Genomic DNA, 23,819 nt, shown 5'->3' on the forward strand with positions numbered 1-23,819 from the left:
GGGCCAGTGCAAAAGAATGTTCACTTTATTAAGAACAGTGCCCTGTCTTGAGGGAAAACAGGATGTTTAGAAAATTTTGTACTTAATCTTCGACTCTCTCTTAAGCCAACTATGACTCGCTACAGGGAAAATTGTACAGCAGGGTCAATAAATAAAACCATAGACTTCTATGACGAATTGTCAATTGCTGCTGTGGACAAGGCAATATCCGATGGGCCAAAAGGTGGGAAAAGATCTAGAAAGGTCCATAGCTTTCCCTGGAGCTCTCAAAGATAACAGACGCTTTTGTAGGTCAGAGTCTCCAAAGAGGGTTGGAATCAGTCTGCTAAATGCGTCAAAACAGAGCCAAGTGGGAAAGTCCAGTCCTGACCTCCCTGGCACAGGCATCCACTGGCATTTTATCACTTTGCTTGCAGCCAACAAAATCAATCAGCAAGACCATTACAATGAAACTCACAGGATATGGAGAGAAACACATACTACAACATGTGCTCTTCAAAAGACAAGAAAGCCATCCAAAAAGGAGTTGATTTCAGCTTCAAGCAAGTCGCTATTTATGCATTTCTTATTCTGATTGTATTGGCATTCAGGACCATTTTCTTGCATTTGATATTTGGTCCGTCTTATAATTCTTATTATCATAACCAAAACTACTTTAAAACAAATGTGCACGTCCTTGGTTCTTAAACTAACTTCGATATACATTGTGATCAACTGGGTAATAAAAAAGAAAATCCTGATCCCTGGGCTCCACCCCTGAGATATAGAATTAGTTACATGGATTTGGCCTGGGTAGTTGAATTTTCAAAAGCTATCCAGTGGAGTCTAATGTCCAGGAAAGCTTTAGAACTACTGCTCTGACCTGAACCCTGGCTGGCAATTAGGCTCAGAGGTATGGGAACTCTGCCTTAACCTGCCAAATACAAGCACCATTATGGCGTGGCTAAGAGTCATCAGAAGTATTTGCTATTCTGGTATCAAATTAATTTTAAAGGCAGAGGGGCAAGGGATGAGAAGGAACAATGACGCTTTTGTGGGGGTAAGACAAGTCTTCAATGCTACAAAACTCCTTAGCATATTATAAAAACCAGTTTTGCTGGTTTTTTATTATATGACAAAGGGAAGCACTGACCCAGTGGCAAGATTCTGGATGTAAGGTGTTCTAGTCCAAAGCACTAGCAGTCCTAGTGAGATATCTTTGTGACTCCTGGAAAAAACTCAGAGAAGTTTCCTACTCTAAGAATACCACCTTTAAAGAACAGATACCGTCACTTCCTGCTGCAAGTCTACATTTTTACATGTCAAGAAGATTAGGACCAAACCCATCTGCCCACAAGGTAGTGCTATAGGGTTGTAAACTGCCATTATGAAATTAAATATTACCTCTAAGGTCATGGGTCTCAATCTTGAGCATGCTCAGAATCACCTGACAGGCTTGTTAAATTCAGATTGTTGGGCTTGTCCACACAGGGTCTCTGATTCTGTAGGTCAAGGATGGCAATTTGCATTTCTGACAATTCTCAGCTGATGTTGAGACTGCTGGTCTGGGGAAGACCACACTTTGATAACTCCCGTTCTTAGGGCTCATAAAAGGCATGGTCCTTGAGTAATAAGAGATGTTTCTTCAGGCTTTGTGATAAAGAGACAAATACTTTGAGTGAAAGGAGACAGGGTCTTAAGATAAATCTTGAGAATTGTGCCAAGGGGCAAAATGTTAACATTCCACTAGGGAGAAACAAGCAGGTGGGTTGTTAACCTCATTCATTCAGTCCGGAGTAAATATTATCCTTGGAGGACAAAGTGGAAGAGCTGTCTTGAGTTAAAAAGAGAACTGAAACATTCTTTCCAAAAAATGGTGACCCATGGTTTCTTGTTTTACAAGGGAATAGTGGGCATTTTTCATTTACAAAATATTTACTTTATAATGGTGGCACTTCAGTGGGAGGAAAGGTGGGCATTTTGACTAAGTGGTTAGGAAAATTGGGTAGCCATCTACAAAAAATAAAGTTGAGTCAGGCACGATTGCTTCTGCCTATAATCTCAGCACTTTGGGAGGCTGAGGTAGGATCGTCTGAGCCCAGGAGTTAGAGACCAGCCTGGACAATATAGCGAGACCTCATCTCCACAAATAATAAAATTTGCCAGGCATGGTGGTGTGCACCTGTGGTCCCAGCTACTCAGGAGGCTGAGGCAAGAGAATCACCTGAGCACGGGAGGTCGAGGCTGCAGTGAGCTGTCACTGTGCCACTGAACTCCAGTCTGGGCAACAGAGTGAGAGCGTATTTCCAAAACAAAAACAAAAACAAAAAACTTGAATCCATACTTAACAGAATATCAGGATAAACCTCAAATGGAGCAAATATTTGAATGTAAAAAAAGTAATAGCATAGAAATTCTGCAAGAAAATATGGGTCAATTCTTATACATGTATGTGTGGAAGGGGTTGGTGGAAATGCTTTCTGTGACTTGAAATCCAGAAGCCATAAAAGAAAGAATGGAAAATTCTGTATAAGACAAAAAACCCCACAAATACTAAGGGAAATGATAAACCAAGAAAAATTTGAAGATCATATCACAGACTTAGAGCTAACCTCCCTATTATATAAAGAGCCCTTACAAATCAACAAGAAAAAGAGCAAGAATCCATCAGAAGAGTAAATCACGTACAGGAATGAAGTACAGTTTGCAAAACAAACAAACACAAACCAACAAAAAGAAAGAAACAAGAAAAACAAATGGCTTCTTTTTTTTGAGATGGAGTCTCACTCTGTCGCCAGGCTGGAGTACAGTGGTGCGATCTCGGCTCACTGCAACCTCTGCCTCCCGGGTTCAAGCAATTCTCCTGCCTCAGCCTCCTGAGTAGCTGGGACTACAGGTGTGTGCCACCACACCCAGCTAATTTTTTTGTATTTTCAGTAGAGACAGGGTTTCACCATGTTGGTTGGCCAGGATGGTCTGGATCTCCTGACCTCGTGATCCACCCTCCTCAGCCTCCCAAAGTGCTGGGATTACAGGTGTGAGCCACCACCGCACCCCGCCAACAAATGGCCTTTAAACATCTTGAAAAGATGTCCAGCCTTTTGCTTTTTAAAAAAAGGTATGCAAATCTAAACCATATCGATGTAGTATATTGTACAAATGAGACTGGCAAAAATCCAAAAGTTTGATAACCCACTCTATTGGTGCAGCCCTCATTAAGTTGGCAGGAGTGCAAAAATCAAACAGTACTTAGGGTGCTCGCTTCAGCAGCACATATATGAAAATTGGAAAAATACAGAGAAAATTAGCATGGCCCCTGTGCAAGGAAGGGGCATATTTGTGAAGCATTCCATTTAAAAAACAAAAATAGTCCACTGAAAGGGCAAGCGACAGGAACTATAAAATCTAGAAGAAATGGGTAAATTCTTGGACACATACACCCTCCCAAGAGTGAACCAGAAAGAAACAGAATCCCTGAAGAGACCAATAATGAACTACGAAATTGAATCAGCATTAAATAGCCTACCAACCAAGAAAAGCCCAGGACCAGACAGATTTACAGCCAAATCCAAATTCTACCAGACGTACAAAGAGCTGGTACCATTCCCACTGTAACTAGCCCAAAAAATTGAGGAGGAGGGATTCTTCCCTAGCTCATTCTATGAGGCTAGCATCCTCCTTATACCGAAACTTGGCAGAGACACAATGAAAAAGCAAGGCCAATATCCTTGATGAAGATCTATGCAAAAATCCTCAATAAAATACTGGCAAACCAAACCCACTAGCACATCAAAAAGCTTACCCATCATGATCAAGTAGGCTTTATCCCTGGGATGCAAGGTTGGTTCAACACAGGCAAAGCAATAAATGTGATTCATCACATAAACAACTAAAGACAAAAAACACATGATTATCTCAATAGATGCTGAAAAGGCTTTCAATAAAATTCAACACTGCTTCATGTTAAAAATTCTCAATAAACTACATATTGAATGAACATACCTCAAAATATTAAGAGCCACCAATGACAAATCCACAGCCAACATAATACTGAATGGGCAAAAGCTGGAAGCATTCCCCTTGAAAACTGGCAAAAGACAAGGATGCCCTCTCTCACCACTCCTATTCAACATAATATTGGAAGCCCTGGCCAGAGCAATCAGTCAAGAGAAAGAAATAAAGTGCCTCCAAATAAAAAGAAAGGAAGTCAAACTACCCTCTGTTTGCAGACAACATGATTCCATATCTAGAAAACCCCAGTCTCACCCAAAAGCTCCTTAAGCTGATACATAAATTCAGCGAAGTCTCAGGATACAAAAGCAACATACAAAAATCACTAGCATTCCCATATACCAACAGTTAAGCCAAGAGCCAAATCAGGAACATAATCCCATTCACAATTGCCACAAAAAGAATGGCACTAGAAAGGAATACACTAGAAAGATCTCTACAACAAGAATTAAAAACACTGCTCAAAGAAATCAGAGATGACACAAACAAATGGGAAAACAAGCAATTTACACATTCAATGTTATTCCTATCAAACTACCAACAACATTCTTCACAGAACTAGAAAAAACTATCTTAAAATTCATATGGAACCAAAAAAGAGCCGGAATAGCAAAGGCAATCCTAAGCAAAAAGAACAAAGCTGGAGGCATTACGCTACCTGACTTCAAACTATACTATAGGGCCACAGTAACCAAAACAGCATAGTACTGGTACAAAAACAGATACATAGACCAATGGAACAGAATGAGAGCCCAGAAGTAAGGCCGCACACCTACGACCATATGATCTTCGACAAACCTGACAAAAATTAAGCAATGGGAAAAGAACTACTTATTCAATAAATGGTGCTGGGATAACTGGCTGGCCATATGCAGAGGATTGAAAGTGGACTCTTTCTTTATACCATATAAAAAAATCAACTCAAGATGGATTAAAGGTAAGTGTAAAATCCAAAACTTTTATAAAAACCCGGGAAGACAGCCGAGGCAATACCATTCTGAAAACAGGAACAGGCAAAGATTTCATGACGAAGACACCAAAAGCAATTGGAACAAAAGCAAAAATTGACAAATGGGATCTAATTAAACTAAAGAGCTTCTGCACAGCAAAAGAAACTCTCAACAGAGTAAACAGACAACATATAGAATGGGAGAAAATTTTTGCAAACTATGCCTCTGACAAAGGTCTAATATCCAGCATCGATAAGAAACTTAAACAAATTTGCAAGAAAAAAACAGCCCCATTAAAATGTGGACAAAGGACATGAGCAGACACTTTTCAAAAGACACACATGTGATGCAGCCAATAACGTATGAAAAAAAGCTCAATGTCACTGATCATTAGAAAAATGCAAATCAAAACCACAATGAGATACCATCTCACACCAGACAGAATGTCTATTATTAAACAATCAAAAAACAATAGATGCTGGTGAGGTTGCCAAGAAAAAGGCTTATACATTGTTGGTAGAAGTATAAATTAGTTCAACCATTATGGAAAGCAGTGTGGCGATTCCTCTAGAACCAAAAAAACTACCAGAAATACCGTTCAACCCAGCATTCACATTTCTGGGTATATACTCAAAGGAATATAAATTGTTCTATTATGAAGACTCATACACACATATGTTCACTGCAGCACTATTCACAATAGCAAAGACATGGAATCAACCTAAATGCCCACCAATGATAGACTGGATAATGAAAATGAGGTACATATACACCTCAGAATACTATGCAGCCATAAAAATAATGAGATTGTGTCCTTTGCAGGGACATGGATGGAGCTGGAGGCCACTATCCTAAGCAAACTAACACAGGAACAGAAAACCATATACTGCATGTTCTCACTTATAAGTGGGAGCTAAATTATAAGAACATATGGACACATAAAGGGGAACAGACACTGGGGCCTACCAGAGAAGGTGGAGAGTGGGAGGAGGGAGAGGATCAGGAAAAATAACTAATGGGTACTAGGCTTAGTACCTGTGTGATGAAATTATCTGTACAACAAACTTTCATGACATGAGTTTCCCTATATAACAAACCTGCAGATGTACCCCTAAACTTAAAATAAAAGTTAAAAAAGGGGGGGCTAGCCACACAATCACAAATACATATGCACATATCTGCTGGCCCAAATCCCAATCCCCTTATAGGAAACTACCCTACAGATACACCTGCACATGTATGAAGTGATACACAAGGTTAATCACTGCAACTTCCTAATAGCAGAAGATTGAAAGAATCAAAGAGTGTATTCAGGAGACTGATTTAAATAACTACGAGACATGCATATGGTGGAATACTGCATAGCTCCAAAAAGTATGAGGCAGCGCTATATGTACTGACCTGAAAAGCTCATTAAGGTATATGATTCCATGTAAAAACAAGGTGCAGAATAGCATCTAGTTGTCACCTTTTCTAAGAAGGAAAATAAAAGTATTTAAAAATTTAAAGATTTGCATAAACAGTGGAAGAATTTTCGAGAACCTAATGGATATGGTGAACTATAAAAGGCGTAGTAGGCGGGCAGGGTAGATGGGAACAGGCTGGACAGCAAGATTTTCAAATTGTATCTTCTTATAAAAGTTTCTTTATAATAGTTATTGAAATCAAATTATGGAGCTATATAAAAAAATCAGAAAACTTCAGTGTACATGGACATTTTTTTCTTTACATGTACGTTTTCAGTACAACCCTAAGCCAAAACAGGAAAGTACGTAGTAAATGTGAGTCAAACAATAGGGTTAGGTCAAAGTGACTGACTGCCAGGAGGCCAGAAATTGGATGGCAAAGTCCACTTTGCAGGCAACGGATTTCCAGAACAGCATTTACTAAGGCAGGTCTCTGAAGATGAAAGAAGCCAGGCTTTTAGTTTTACTGGATCATTCAATTTCTATAAATACTCTCTTCCAATTAAGCCAATGAATTTACATTTCTTTGCAGCCCATGCTTTTAAGTAAAGCTCAGATGTTTGCCATAGAGTGTTTTCCACTATGTGGCACTCCCCTCACCCCCACCTTCAGCTTTGTTTCAATAAACAATCAACACAAGCACCTAATTATAGACTTCAGGAATATAAAATTCCTCAGATCAGACAAGAAATACAACATACTCTTCTCCCACGTCTCAAACCTGTCTTTTAACTAATTCAAAATCAGGCAACACCTTTAGATACTGTGTAAAATACACTACATGGAGTATACAAACAAGACATATTAACCAAGGTTTTTCAGTACCTATATGTCTATCTGAAGAGATGCCAGTTTTTACATATTCCCTAAAAAAATCATATTTTAAAAACACCTATGTTCTAACTGCTGTGTGTGTGTGTGTATACATATTAAAGGCAAGCACATTTAACTTACTCTGGGCACATGACAAGGCACCAGTTACATTTCTGATTGTCTGTCATACAACAGAGCAAGAAAACAAGTCAGCCAATTTCTCCTGTATGGACACTGGATACCAGGAATTTACAGGAAGATATACACCAGCAAGCAAGGCAGCATGCTAGTCTGCAAGAGCACTCCTTGGAGAGCTGATTATTATTTCTCTGGAGAGGTTTCTAAGCTTTGCATTGAGAGCACTCATAACAACCAAAGCAAAAAGAGCCCACTACAATCTAGCTTTCACCATCCCTTGCTCAGTTCCTGAAATTACTACCTGTCATCTGCCTGGACAGGGAAAATGGTATTGGACAAGTGAAAAACCTTTCGTATCAATCCCCAGGAATGAAACTGGAGTTTAAAATCCTGCCCATTGTGTCAACAGGAAGTGGGGCAGAAAGGCTTAAGGACAGGATGTGATGGATTACCAATGTTCTAGTCCTTGATATGGCCCTAACCCACTGTGTGACCTTGGGCAAGTCACCTGCCCTCTCTGGGCCTCCACTTGCTCACCTTTAATATGAGGTAGTGGTACCTGAAGTCTCACAAACATCTTTTCCAGCACACATGAACTGGAGCTCCTGGTTGCTTAATTCTGATGGCTTACTCTGTCACTAGAAAACCCAATTTACTGCCAAGAATAAATTATGGCAATGACTGTTGGTGATTGTATACAATGAATGAATGTGTTGTAACACAACTCATGGACAAAATGACTTCACAGCCTATTCCCTTAGATTTTTGACTCCTGATTATGTAGCAGTCTCTGCACCAGATGACATAATATAAAAATAAATTCTCTGCTTCATCTTGTCCCTTACCCCTTGGAGGCTAGATCAGTGCAAATCACTGTTTAAAAAAAAAAAAAAAAAAAGATTGCTGTGAGTAGTGTAGTCTGGTGCACTGGTGAACCGCCCCCGAGACCTGCTCAAGTTTAGAGGTGCAAGCAGAAAAAGCAGTGGCTTGGGGTTAAGACCACATTCCTATGCTGAGGGGTGGGGACGGGTTGTCTGATAAAGCAAAATGGCAAGACTTACGGGCCCTGTTCTCTTTCTCTTTCTCTCTCTCTCTCTCTCACACACACACACACACACACACACACACACCACTAATAACGTAGTACTGCTTAGCTCATTTGTCCCTTGGGCAAGAAAGCTCACAAGAAGGGCAGTGCCCTTCCCCCCAACATCTGTCCCAAGCTGCAGAACACCCAGCACTGGCTGGTCATACTCTTCTTCAGTATGACACTAAACAGGACAATGTGGAGGTCCCTCCTTCCTCTGTGTTCAGAGGATCTACCTATTTTCCCTGACAAGATGCAAGCTAATACATCAACCTAACTTACTACACTCTATCCTGATATTATCCAAGAAAGACAATTAAAAATTGATTATATTCTGGGTCTAAGGTGGCCACATTTCTTTATTAAGATGCAGTAAAACAGTGACATTGCATGAAGTTGCTTTTTGTTATTAAGACTTCTTTGCTTTTACTTTTAACTTATTAGGTTCTCTCTAAATGTTGAACCATCCATCCCATCAAAAACAGAGGGCCGGGCGCGGTTGCTCACGCCTGTAATCCTGGCACTTTCAGAGGCCGACACAGGCGGATCACTGGAGCCCAGGAGTTGAGACCAGCCTGGCCAACATGGTGAAACCCTGTCTCTACTAAAAATACAAAAATTAGCTAGGTGTGGTAGTGCATGCCTGTAGTAGTCCCAGCTACTGGGGAGGCTGAGGCAGGAGAATCACTTGAACCTGGGAGGCAAAGGTTGCAGGGAGCCAAGATTGCGCCACTGCACTCCAGCTCCAGTCTGGGTGACACAAGCAAGACTCTGTCTCTAAATAAATAAATAAATAAATAAATAAATAAATAAATAAATACCACAGAGAGTGAGTTGCAAATTTCACTTTCCATTTTCTTGTCCAGAAAGAGGCATTTTACACTGGGGTCAGCAATGATTCCAACCTTAAGTGCTACTTGTGGTATGATACAAAACAATGCCCTCATGTGCCGCGTAGGCACTCCTAATGCCTTTAAGGATAAATCCCTAAACTTCTGGTGAAATAGTTTCATGAAAACAACTATAGGTAATATGTACTGATGCTCTACTATAAGTCAGGCTGCTGTGCTAAAGAATATCATTTCATCTCCCCTGGACTTTTAAGTCAGATGAGAAACTTAAAGTCAGCTAGAAAGTGGCAAAGCAGAGACTCCAACCCGTCTAATAACCAGGTCCTTGAATAACATTTCATTCAATATCATTTTGTTATAACATTGATGAGGACAAAAAAAGGATTCTTGGCCATGGCCACTATCTGTGGAGTTTCCACGTTTTCCCCACATCTGTGTGGGTTTTCTCTGGGTCCTCAGGTTTCCTCCCACACCCTAAAGCTGTGCACATGGGGTGAAGTGGCTTGTCTACACTGTCCCAGTCTGAGTGACTTTGGCTGTGTATGAATGTGCCCTGTGATGGGATGGCATCCTGTCCAGGGCTGGTGCCCTGCCTTCCACCCTGAGCTGCTGGGACAGGCTCCATCCACCAGAAACCCCGAGCTGGAATAACTGATGAAATAATCATCTTACTTGTTTTTAAATTAATCTTTCTTAAATGTATGTATAGCTTACCTTTAGTTCAGTGTTTAACATTGTACGTATTTTGGAAGGAACTTAAGTCTTATTTATATCAATTAGCCTATGATCAAATTGGTTTCATTATACCTCATTCATTTAAAATTGCAATTTCCAAGAACCTATGGAGTGAAGACTTACTGTACTGTAATAAACTGCCTTTCAGAGTGATGAGAAAACGAATTCCTCAGTTCTAAGAAGCTACTGATTACAAGATGTACCACTTTTTTATAAATAAATGTAGAGGGGGGATTCAATGCTAAGATACATATGCACAAATGAAAAAATGCATGTCTTAGAAAATGGACAGGCCAGGCGCAGTGGCTCATGAGGTCAGGAGTTCAAGACCAGCCTGGCCAACATGGTGAAACCCCGTCTCTACTAAAAATACAAAAATTAGCTGGGCATGGTGGCACGGTCCTGTAATCCCAGCTACTCGGGAGGCTGAGGCAGGAGAATCGCTTGAACCCGGGAGGCAGCGGTTGCAGTGAGCTGACACTGTGCCGCTGTACTCCAGCTGGGGGACAGAGTGAGACTCCATCTCAAAAAAAAAAAAAAGGGAGAAAATACACACATTCTAATTTTCTCAATGCCTTGTCATCCTGGGAAGGAAGATGATGTTGGTAGTATTCCATTTTTAAGTACAAGGCGCTGCTGCCACTAGGGATTCTTACACAAAAAGACCAACTCACCATGACCTGCTCTCGACTCTCCAGCCCAACTGAGGAGGAACTTGATACTCAGGGTGTTATTGGTCCAAGCGCTCAAGCCATGGCCAGGCCAATGCAGTTCAGTTCAAAAGACATGTATTGAGCATCTATTATATGACAGGGACAGTGCAAGGCCTAGGGATAAACAGACAAAACGGCTGTCCCCAGCATGACTGCTGCCCTAGGAGAAGTTATCATCAGAAGCAAAGCCCAGAGGTCCACATCCCAGTCCTACCACACCCATTCATGACTCAGGGGGACTTCCCAAGACCTTTGGGTTGACATACAACATTTTCCAAGATCTAGCAACAAAATCTTGAATCGAATAGTTAGGAAAATGTGTTTTCTGTTGTTGTTGTGTTTTTTTTGGTCTGGTTTTTGACATAGCATTTCATTTCCAAGGATCTTGCTTCTGGGTGAGGACACAAAAGTTGTACAAAACAGCAAGGAAAGGAGCCATGCTAATTTTCTTCATTTTCTTCTAGATACAGCAATAACAAGGCAGGCAGACACAATGGACTAAAGAGAAACAGACCCACAAGTAGACTTTCTAAAAAACACTAGTATTTCTTGAGGGCCCACGAGGGATCATATCAGATGCTAGATGTTTTTGTTTTCTGTAGGAATGAACTAAGAAGTAGACAAACCTTTCATTTGTCTAAGGTGTCAACTGTAGGTGCACTTAAAAATGGAATTCAAGGATTCGAATGAAGTTTATTTCATAAAGACTGAAATTGTTGCGGATCATGAGTAGCTAATATTAAAAATCTCATTGCCTAAAAACACCACAACATATAATAAATAGAGGTGTTTACCTACAACATACAATATACCACGGGGACACTAACATATAAAAACCTTACAATCTAGCTGGGAAGAGCATTCTATTATTTTATTTTATTTTTATTTTTCAAGGCAAGGTCTCGCTCTGCTGCCCAGGCTAGAGTGTAGAGGCACAAACATACGTCACTGCAGCCTCTGCTTCCTGGGTTCAGCCTTCCAAGTAGCTGGGAACATGGGCGCACACCACCATGCCTGGCTAATTTTTTTTCTAGAGACCTGGTTTCACTATGTTGTCCAGACTGGTCTTGAACTCTTGGGCTTCATTAATCCTCCCACCTCAGCCTCTCAAGGTGCTGGGATTACAGGAGTGAGACACTGAGCCCAGCCTCTGTCATTTTAAAAGCTAAAAAGTATGAAAGTACCTGATATGAAATTAAGGTAAAATAAATAAAATGCAATAGTTAACTTTTAATTTGACGGAAGAAATGCAGTACAGACACACACAATTAACTCTCAAATAATTTTTCTTTTGTTTAGACTAAATAAATGTTAGGGCCATCACAAAGCACTCACCTTGAAAGGGGTGAAGATAAATTGGGGGGCAGAATGGGAATACCAGATTTAAAAAAAAAAAAGATAGACTTTCTTGCCCCTAGCATTGCTCTTTTCAGAGATGGGTTCTCGCTCTCCCGAGTAACTGAGACTACAGGTGTGCGCCACCATGCCCTGTTAAATTTTTTTGAAGAGATGGGGGTCTGGCTATGTTGCCCAGGCTGATCTTCAACTCCTGGGCTCAACCGATCAGCCTACCTCAGCCTCCCAAAGCACTGGGATTATGGGTATGAGCCACTGCATCTGGCCTGTCAAGTAATTTCTATAAGGCAATAATGCCACGAGAATTCACAAAGGCTGAGACAGTATCTGAAGCACTACAGGTTACAAAAAAATGTTATTAATAATCCCAAACTGGGGATTTCAGGTCAAGAAACTGTCTTTTGCAAATAGGAAGGCACAGGGAAGTTAGATGTTGGAATGCAGAATCACTATATGCAGACCCCACAGAATAATTCCATGAAGAGAAAAAGAATGGAGCCAAGAGGGGTAGCCATGGACTCTGAGAAGGGCTGGTCCACAGACACGAAGGCGGGGCCCCTGCATCCCTATTGTTCCTGCTACTGCCACTGCATCCCACAGCAATTCTTGAGCTTTCTGTGTTGACAGACAGGCTTGTTTCCTTATATGCCAAAAGAAGATGGTGGTGCCCATGAGCCACCTGCGTTACACAAATGTTTCAAAGGTTAAATTTAAAAAATAGATTTGAGATTTTTTTTTTTTTTTTTTGAGACAGTTTGCTCTTGTCGCCCAGGCTGGAGTCCAATGGCGCAATCTTGGCTCACTGCAGCCTCTGCCTCCTGGGTTCAAGTGATTCTCCTGCCTCAGTCTCCCGCATAGCTGCGATTACAGGCGCCTGCCATCATGCCCGGCCAATTTTTCTATTTTTAGTACAGACGGGGTTTCACCATGTTTTCCAGCCTGGTCTCCAACTCCTGACCTCAGGTGATCCACCTGCCTCGGCCTCCCAAAGTGCTGGGATTACAGGCATGAGCCACCTCACCCGGCCTCAGATATCTTTAAACATGTTCATTGGAGAAACTTCACTGTCCTCTAAATGCTTTGTCTATACTGACCAATGAAAAGAATTGTGTCCAGATATAAATATACATACAACATATCAAATTGAGGGCGTTAAAAGTACTTCAAATAATTCTAAATGTTGCTTTGTTTCTTATAACTACGTAAGGATAAAAATGCATGAAACACTGCATGTTGTGGAAACCTGCATCATTCTCAACTTCGCTTTCAGGAATAAAAAGTACAGAAGTTACCGAGATAATTGGTGAAATAACATCTGACATGTGAGGAGCCTCTCCTTTGGGTAAGCAGCACAAGATAAATTTTTCATTTAGATGAAGCCACAGCTATTAGGAAGACGGTTACCAGGAGAATGAAAAGACTCAAAGGCAGATTGTTTCGGAGGAGGCAGGGCGAGCACACTTCGCTGTGTTGGCTCACCTTTACACTAAAGAATACAGTCGCACAGCCCCCTGACTCCCTCAGCCAGAGAAAGCACCTCATAAACAGGCTGGCATGCATGTCCAACCAGATCAGTAGCAAAACAAATAGGCTCCTTTCTCTAGCCAAAGCCAACACCAAGGGGCAGGCAGACTCAGCAAACAGCAAACGGAGACCCAGTGATGAATGAGGATGAGGCCTGGTGAGCAAATTGCTGGTTAGCAAAAAAAAAAGTTGGGTGACATGCAGATGGGTCAAAGCAAGGATCCACCTCAATCCCCTTGTGCATGGCTAGTAGGATTGTAAGATGGGGCACCCACTGTGGAAAACAGTTTGATAGTTCCTCAAAAAGTTAAACATATGGCCAGGAGCGGTGGCTCATACCTATAATCCCAGCACTTTGGGAGGCCAAGGTGGGTGGATGACTTGAGGTAAAGAGTTCGAGACCAGCCTGGACAACACGGTGAAACCCCATCTCTACTAAAAAAAAAAAAAAAAAAAAAAGAAAAAAAGAAAAATTACCCAGGCGTGATCTCAGCTACTTGGGAGGTTGAGGCAGGAGAATCGCTTGAACCCGGGAAGTGGAGGTTGTAGTGAGCCAAGGTCATGCCACTACACTCCAGCCTGGGCAACAGAGCAAGATCCCATCTCAAAAAAACAAAAACAAAAACACAAGTTAAACACAGAATTACCATATGACCAGCAATTCTACTTCTGGATATATACCCAAAGGAATTTTAAAAGGGGACTCAAACAGAAGATACTCTCATACATCCATGTTCATTGCATCATTATTCACGACAGCCAAGAGACGAAAACAACTCCAACGTCCATTGATGAATGAAAAGATAAACAAAATGGGGCTTATACATACCATGGAATATTATTCAGAGATAAAAAGAATGAGATTCTGATACATGCTACAATATGAATGAAACTTGAAGACATTGTGCTAAGTGAAATAAGGCAGATACAGAAGGATAAATATTTTATGATTCCACTTATATGAGGTATCTAGAGTAGTCAAGTTCATACAGACAGAAAGTAGAACAGAGCTTACCAGGGACTAGAGGGAGGGGAGGGGAGTTATTGTTCAATGGTAGATTTTCTGTTAGAGATGGTGAAAAAAATCTGGACATGGATGATGGCTGCATAACATTGTAAATGTAGCCAATGCTACTGAATCATACACCTAAAAATGGTTAAAATAGTAAACTGTGTGTTTCGGATGCCCTCACCCCTTATCTGCCACACTGGATATTGGGGCTTCCCACCCCTAGCCTTGACCCTTTTCACTGGATTTTGGGGTCTTCCCACCCCTACTCCTGACCCTTTTCCCCCTCCTTGACCATCTGTTCATTTCTCCATTCAAGATGCCCACTAAATTTACTTCTGGCAGAAGTAGGCTCAAATAAATCTGGAAACCAGAGTTACAGCAGGAGGCTTATGATCCTTGGTCCTGATATTCCATTGCTAGCTCCAGCATGTGACCTCTCCTTCCAAAGGAAAATAAGTCATTTTTAATGAGCTTTCACAGAGATGGTAACTATCAACACTTCAGATCATTATGGAAAGAAAACTTCAGTTTCTCTAGTGGGTTGCAGAGAGCAGACCAAATCCTAAGTCAGAAAAACAGCCTTTTTCTACTGGTATCACTGACTTCCTACCAAGAAGCCTGAGAGACAGAGAAGGAGCCAAGACTCCCATGTACAGAATCGTGAATCATTCACTCTTAAAATACTCGGGAGCCAAGTTTTCCTCTCTCTTTCTTTGGACCAATGAATACATATACCTGCAGTGAGAACTGCCTTAGCTGGAAGTAGGCTGGGGCTAAAGTTAAAAGTCACCGCAGCCATTTGTTCCTTTGGAACATTCTGGAAGAGTGTTTAAAGCAGGACGACGTGGACATTACTAAATTATTTTAATTTTTTTTGGATAACTATTGTTATGATTTCTTTGGAAGTCATGTACCTGTGGCAAAATATGCCTTGGTTAAGTATTTGTGGAATGAAGAATATAAGAAAAACAACTCCCTTAAATAAGAGTTCAAAATATGTTATGAAACCAAATTTTCCACAACATGGCAATTCCTTGATATGTAATAAGTGGAGTGTAAGAAAGTATGACAAAGGGGGCCAGATAGCACGTTATGTTTGATAAGGGGGTTTCACTGCAAGAGATGAGGAAGTACTGGCAGGGCACCCTGGCTGGGTTGTGGCGCCATTGCTTTCTCCATCAAAGTCTATAATCAAAACTCAAATCTACAGAAAGAAAGGGACCAATATTGGTCATAAATGTACGTATTTCCATTGTATACACTTAAATGGGATGAGGACTGTCAGGTAAATGAAGTATGAATTCTCTTTTTTCTTAAGAAAAAATTGGAGGAGGGCCAGGCACAGTGGCTCATGCTTGTAATTCCAATGTTCTGGGAGGCTGAGGCAGGAGGATTGAGCCCAGGAGTTTCACACCAGCCTGGGCAACATAGTGAGACCCCTCTCTACAAAGAAATTTAAAAAATTAGCCGGGCTTTGGTGGCATGCACCTAGTCCTAGTTACTCAGGAGGCTGAGGTGGGAGGATCACTTGAACTCAGGAGTTTGAGACTGCAGTGAGCTATGAGCACGCCACTGTATGCAAGCCTGGGTGACAGAGTGAGACCCTGTCTCTTTAAAAAAGAGAAAAGAAAAAATGGGAGGAAAATGGTGGTTGCAGAGGGACATGTCACTGCACTTGTAATCAGTGGAAAGACTTACAGTATTAAAATCAGATCTAATAGAGAAATGGCAAATACATTAATAAATAAAATAAACAAACAAAACGCCTCAGTGAGCCTCTTCCTCCTCCCTAAAGAGCAGCTCGCTTCAGCAACCCATGCTAAAGTGTTGCTTTACATTCTGGAACTCAGTTGAAAATGTGAGTAATTTTGCATTCTGTTTCACACTGACAAAGTTCTTCTTTCCTGCTGCTTATTTATAATTTAATTCCCTCGATGGTTCTAAAATCAAGAGAAAAAAATGTTTTCAAACAAAAATCATTATTTATACAGCTGGAGTTTCCATTTAGTTAGGAAAATTAGTAGAAACATGTTTGGTCAGAATTTGAGATAAGTTTTGAATGTTTCAGAAAACCTTATACCATCAACTTCTACATCTCTTTTATAATATTTATGTATTCCCCAAAGTCAACAAGGGAACCCCCCAAATCAACTAAATTAATGGGTTCTGATCTGGGCAACTCCTTTGGCAAAGGGTGGGGGAATCTCTGAATCAGCAACAAAAATAGCTCAGTTAAAATACCATTCTAACATGCAGTTAGTTTTTGTTTGAAAATGGAAACCAGCAACTTGCTTGCGTGAGTAAACAGAAGACAATTACTCAGGCTGGGGTCTCCAGAGCAGAAAGCACGGGAGACAGCTGGCAATTATCTGGCTAACTTAACCAGATAATTCATGCCTAAAAATCCACTCTGGTGCCCAAATTGCCCAGATTGGTTATATTCACAGAAGAACTAAAGAGTGTAATTACCAGATTCCCCTCCAATCTGTGCAGCCAAAGCTGTGCTTAGGTGGTTTGTTTTAAGGTGGTGATTGTACTGTCCTCAGTCCTTCATCTCTGGCAAGGAATGAGCTAGGATTTTCACGATAGAAATTTGAACATCTGTTTAAATATCCTATGGTCTTACATAGGATGCAGCTTTCATATACTGAATGCAGTACTAAACATTTCAAATACGCCAAGACACTGACAAACTGCACTGGAGATAATGTTTAAGTTTATACACCTTGAGACAAAGTGCAGATGAAGAGAGATATTGTAACTCCTAACAGAAAAAAATCTGATGGGGAAAACATCAGAGTTAAAAATAGAGAAAAAGAATGTGTAAGATTATGCAAATTAGAGCATCCAAAATTTGAAACAAGTATGTCTTTTTAGCCTATCACCAAAGACAGGAGATTAACACCCTTATGTTTATATAGCACTTTATATTTTTACAAAGCCCATTACAATGAATCCTCACAACTGTGTAAGGTAATTTGGGTGAGTATTATTATTCCCATTTCATGGATTAAGAAAATAGGGTCCTCAGATTTGCAGAAGCAAAGCTAATGTCAAATCTGAAACTTGAACCCAAGTCTTCTGGATCACAAGTTTGGTGCCCTTTCCATCACACTGTGCTAAAGGCTAAAGTTAACTTAAAGCAAATAACAAATATCACATTACCCAGTCAAATCTGTGGTATTCGCCATCACAAATAGTCTTAGAGTCACACGTGTCATTAAATAAATCTTATCACCAAGCGCAGCTGGAGAGCACAGACTTTATGGGAAGGTGGTAGCCACGAAGGCTGCTCTCCATCAGTTCTGCCAGACCCCGGGCAGGGGATTTCTCTTGGACTCTGCTTCCTAACCAGTTAAGGGAAAGAATAGATTAGAGAATCTCTCAAGTCCCTTCACATCAAGCTGATGATCAACCTAAAAGGGTTCAGTTTCTCCTGTCCCCGTGAACTCAGAATGACAAGTGTCCGTTTTTTTTATCCTCTGGATATTACAGACTTCTCCAAACCAGTGGCTCTGTGCTCTCCTTAACAAAAATAGGGTTCTAAAATGCATTTTACCAACTTTGGCCTAACTTAAGCAGGAAAATAATATAAACACTACAGTTTTAGAATTATTATAATATTCACTACATTTTAATATAACACTACATTTTTAGAATTATTATAATATTTTCTATAGGTTAGTATGCTGCTCAGTTCCATTTCCAAACTTGATTGGCACCCGCCAATTTTGATGCTCTTCAGATGGATAAAGGGTATTGGAAACCAGAATAATAGCCTTCCCCTGGATCAAGAAACAAAAACTACTTCTTTTAAATTGATGCCATTTCAAAAACTATCAAATTTTGCTCAAATTACCAATCATCACCTGTAGTTGGCAATGACTGCTTTGAAGTTTCATATAAGCTAGTTCCAACTGAGGGACTTCTATTTCTCAGTAGTACACTCCATCTGGGAATAATGACTTTAAATTTTTAAGAGACTGAGTCTTACTCCGCACCCAAGCTGGAGTGCAGCAGCACAATCACAGCTTACTGCAACCATTGCAGCCTTGAACTCCTGGGCTCAAGGGATCCTCCTACTTCAGCCTCCCAAATAGCTGGGATTACAGGTACATGCCACCACACCTGGCTAATTTTTAACATTCTCGTGGAGATGGGGTCTCACTGTGCTGCCTAGGCTGGTTTCAAACTCCTGGCTTCAGGTGATCCTCACACCTCAGCCTCCCACAGCACTGGGATTACAGGTATGAGTCTCTGCACCTGGCCTGATGTTTTAAAAAGTATGAAAGATGTTCCCCACTCCCTAAATGGAATTAACCATTATGCTTTAGTAGAAGTCCATATTAGAACCTTATTGGAATTCAAGGGCTTAAATCCCAGGCAGCGTGTTCTCATTGTCTTTATGCTTTCCTAGTCCTGCTTGGTCATTTAAGAGAGGAGGGGAAAAGGACTGTTAATGTGGGAAAGCATCTAACATACAGAGACAGAGGAAGAACGTTTAGAACAAGCTTGTCCAACCTCTGGCCCACGGGCCACATGTGGCCCAAGACAGCTTTGAATACATCCCAACAGAAATTCACGAACTTTCTTAAAACATTACAAAATTTTTCTGTGTGTGTGTGTGTGTGGTTTTTTTTTCTAGCTCATCAGCTACTGTTAGTGTTAGTGTATTTTATGTGTGGCCCAAGACAAGTCTTCTTCCAACGTGGCCCAGGGAAGCCAAAAGATTGGACACCCTGATCTAGAACCTTGATTTTACCATAAATGTGCTAAAGTCAAACATTCCTCTATTGTAAAGACAATTCTTTAGACCAGGCATGGTGGCTCACGCCTGTAGTCCCAGCACTTTGGGAGGCCGAGGCAGGTGGATCACTTGAGGTCAGGAGTTTGAGACCAACCTGGCCAACATGGTGAAACCTCGTCCCTACTAAAAATACAAAAATTAGCTAGGTGTGGTGGTACATGCCTGTAATTCCAGCTACTTGGGAGGCTGAGGCAGGAGAATTGCTTGAATCCAGGAGGCGGAGGTTGCAGTGAGCTGAGATTGCACCGCTGCACTCCAGCCTGGGCAACAGAGAGAGACTCTGTCTTGGGAAAAAAAAAAAAAAAAAAAAAAAAAAAAGACAATTCTTTAACGTATCATCTTGGCCTGGAAAAGTTCTCTTTCTCCCAGGGAAGGTTGATAGGAACAAGAAAAGAAAGCAAGAAAAGGGCTGTAATAATAGTAACAATAATGTTTATTATTGTTATATAACAACAAAAGGAGCACCTTTTTCTCACCTCCAGAATCCCTTTAATTATGGTGTTCAGCAAGTCAATGAATTTATTTTATTTATTTATTTTTTTGAGATGGAGTGCTGGAGTGCAGTGGTGCAATCTCGGCTCACTGCAACCTCCACCTCCCAAATTCGAGCAATTCTCCTGCCTCAGCCTCCTAAGTAGCTGGGACTACAGGCATGCGCCACCACACCCAGCTAATTTTTGTATTTTTAGTAGAGACAGGGATTCACCATGTTGGCCAAGATGGTCTCGATCTCTTGACCTTATGATCCGCCTGCCTTGGCCTCCCAAAGTGCTGGGATTACAGGTGTGAGCCACCGTGCCCAGCCAAATAAATGAGTTTTAATAATGCTTATTTTTCCCTATCTTTTGAAGTTAAAAAGTTGGCTTGCTAACCAGCTATAACTTTTAGTATGTTAAAGTGTTCTGGTCTCACTAGCAAATCAAAAAGGCCCAAGCAATATGTCATTCTCCCATATATTCTGCATTGTCTATTAATTTTTTACATAACTTGGGCACATTAGCCAGGTGCAGTGGCTCATGCCTGCAATCCCAGCACTTTGGGAGGCTGAGGAAGGAAGATTGCTTGAGCCCAGGAGTTGGAGACTTGGGGCATGTGTTCACCAAACTGAGTCTGAAGTGCTGACTGTAAAATGGATATACCACTAAACTACTTCAAAGAGCTGTTGCTGGGAAGAACAAATACAACTCACCATAAAATATTCTTAAATAATCCAGTAGGACCTCACTTGTCCAGGGCCACACCCATTTACAAATGGGTGCTATGCAGAGCATCCAGGGCTGGTGCCAAGTCTGTTGGCCCTGGCGCCATGTTCCTGTGCCCTTGTCTCCACTGCTGAGGCCTGCGGCCAGTCACCCTCTAGGCTCCCCACCCCTCTCCATCTGCCATGCTCTCATTTTATGCATGTGCCTTTGTTCATTCTGATGAACAGAAGCCTCATTCTGCTTAGTGTTGCCCATGGTGGGGTCTCCAGTGCTCACTCATACCAAGGATGACCACAGGCATTATAAAGCTTGCTGCAGTGAATGGGGGTGTCAGGGCAAGGAAGGGATATTCAGCTACCTGGACCCCTTCTGGTCCTAAATGAAACAAAGAAGCAAAGCTGTACTATACAACAGTTAAACTTAATAAGGCATCTGAGGAGAAACCTATGTTTCTCTCTATAGTTTATTCAGAAAGAGCAAGCAGAATATTTTTGGAAATAATGAAAAATCCACTGATACATTTAGAGCTTTCGGTGGGTCTAAGATTTAAGTGGCGTAGAGGAAAAGAAACTGAGATGTATTACTTGTACATTTTTCTTCTGACACCTTGATATTCCAGTTTAACTACCTTGAATTATGCCACAAATCAGTGTCTTTTTAAGTCCACAGATTCTTAGGTCTTTGAGATCAATTCACCCCTAGTTATAGAGACAGCAAACTGTTAAGAAACCAGTCTAAAGTTTGGTTGCTCCTTTGTCTAAGTTCGCCAGAATTCAAGCCTCTGACTTTAACGATGGTGCTCCCTTTTTTTATACCACAACATGGATTTGCTCATGGTTATTTTCCTTTAATAAATTCTTGCCACAAGTGAATTTAGGCTGTTTTTAATTAAGGTCTTAACCAAAAGATCATTTGGAAAACTCTGTCTCTCCCACAAGGCAGGACAAGCTTGTTCTGACCAGCTGTTCAAAGATTTTTCTGCTCAATCATCAAAGCTTGCAATATCCTCTTACTGTCCTGATAAGGTGAGCACTACTTCCAACCTATCTATGAAAAAAGTATCTCTCTCAAACTTCCATCCCAAAATTAACAAAAGTGGGGAGCAGATTCACAGGGAAGCAGTAAACCTGGTGCAGGGGATGGAGACCATGTTTGATAGGAATCTTCATTAACATGATTTTAAGGTGATAGGACTTCTCTTTTTACATAATTCCACCAGAATTCATAATGTTTTCGTGCCACAGACGCCTCCTTTGGCCTCCTGATGAAGTCTATTGGGCCCCTTTTCTCAGGCTAGTGCTTTTTTATGCTTCAAAAAATATATATATATCTATGATTACAAAGGAAACACTTTGTATTGAAATAAAGCTATTCAAAATATTAAAAAGCAATTTATCATAGAGTAATCTACGTTCTTCTGTGTTAGTGCATTAAATAAAAAGATCCAGCAGCAGGTCAAAAATTACTGTAATTTTGAAGTCATGATGAGCATAAACAATATTTCAAGACAGCTGCAACAAGTGTAATGTGATATGAAAATATCTATTTCTATGGGTGACAGTCAAACACACTGCCAGTTCTACTGTGGTTAGTGCCTACATTCATACTAGAAGAAAATGCTAATTTCAGTTAGAGGGTAGTCACAAAAAAAATTAAGTAATATCTAGAATTCTATCCAGGGGCCCACATTAACAACCTGAACCATAGAACTGGTCTGTAATCTCCTTCAGGTCTAATTCATTTGATTCCTGAGATCTAACTAGCATAATGCACGACACAGATAGGCACTTGGCAGTTGTATGAATTGAACCGAGTCCATAGAGTCTGAATTTGAAAACAAAACTAAACATTAGAAAGAGGCTGAGGCTGCCTTGAGTAATCTTCCATGCCCCTTAATCTCAGCGAGTCCACCCACTGCCAGCTTCCTTCAAGTTGTTCATTCATTTAGCAAATATTCACAGAGCACCTAGTGAGCGTCAGGCAACATTGTGGGCACCAGGCAAACACAAGAGTCTAACTGCAGATGGTGATGAATGTTAATAAAACATGAAAATAGGATAAAAAGTGACTGGCAGACCAGATGGTAGCAAGGGCTTTTCTGAAGTGACAGGTGAGTCAATAGATGACAAGGAGCCAAGGTCATATGAAGATGTGAGGCAAGGCCATTCCAGGCAGATGGGACAGCAAGTGCAAAGGCCCTGAGGCAGGAAGAAGCTCGGCGCAGGCCTTTCTTGCCTTGTGCTCCCTACATCTAACACACCTGGCCATACCACACCCTGGATGAGCCTCATCAGAGAGTCTATGTGAGGAAACGTCGAACAGGGTCTTCCACAAGACCCTGGAAGAGGACCTGTTCACCTCTCCCCTAACCTTCCCTCCATCTATCCCATTTTCACATACTCCAGACCACATCCATCTCTCAATGAGAAAATTTCAGGGCAGAAGCTGTTCCATAAATTATCTAATTCAACCTCAGCTGTAATCATCCGACCACACCTTCCCTTACAAGAAACTCAGCCCACTGAAGAAGTATGCTTTCCCTAAACGTAAGGTCTGTGGTCTATACCATATATCTTGTCTCGAACAAACCTAAACTGCTTTCCCCTGATAGATCTAATGGGCATGTCTTATTTACACTTTGAGCTCCTTCAGGTAAGCAGCAGCCTTGCCTTCCCTGTCTTCTCCATGTACCGAGCAGAAGTGAACACAGAGGCTGCGCAGTTAATCTAAAAGGAGGTGGCCAACGAACACCAGGGCCTCCATGTACACAGACCCCCCTCCCCAAGGCCCCACAGTAGGTAAGTTCTAGACAAGATGGAAGAGTTTTTTTTGAAAACAGCCACAATCTTGAGGCCAATTATATTGGGGTAGCTTGTATTCTAAATCAGATCTTTCTCCTTCACAGGTGCCTTGGGCTAAATGCCCGCCCCCACGTCCCCGTTAAATTCCTATGTTGAAGTCATAACCCCCAGTGCCTCAGAATGTGGCTGTATTTGGAGAATGAACCTTTAAAGAGGTGATTAAGTTGAAAGGAGGCCATTGGGGTGAGCCCAAATCCAATCTGAAGGAAAAGACACCCGGTGCACTTATGACAGGGGTACGACCAGGTGAAGAGGCAGCCATCTTGGAGCTGAGAGGGGCCTCAGAGGAAACCTCCCTGACAACACCTTGGACT

At 41.2% G+C, this 23,819-nt stretch overlaps 1 protein-coding gene and 1 non-coding gene across 5 annotated transcripts in view; one reads left to right on the forward strand and one right to left on the reverse strand.

Annotated features, from left to right (window-relative positions):
- E2F3 (E2F transcription factor 3) overlaps nucleotides 1-23,819 on the reverse strand; it is a 107,569-nt gene that overhangs the window by 53,454 nt on the left and 30,296 nt on the right. The gene's annotated exons all lie outside the window — the stretch shown is intronic.
- Nucleotides 3,234-3,338, forward strand: LOC129473921 (U6 spliceosomal RNA). The gene has a single exon (XR_008654431.1). It is a non-coding gene; the product is annotated as a U6 spliceosomal RNA (small nuclear RNA).

Source organism: Symphalangus syndactylus, chromosome 23 (assembly GCF_028878055.3).
Source record: "Symphalangus syndactylus isolate Jambi chromosome 23, NHGRI_mSymSyn1-v2.1_pri, whole genome shotgun sequence".
Taxonomy (NCBI): domain Eukaryota; kingdom Metazoa; phylum Chordata; class Mammalia; order Primates; family Hylobatidae; genus Symphalangus; species Symphalangus syndactylus.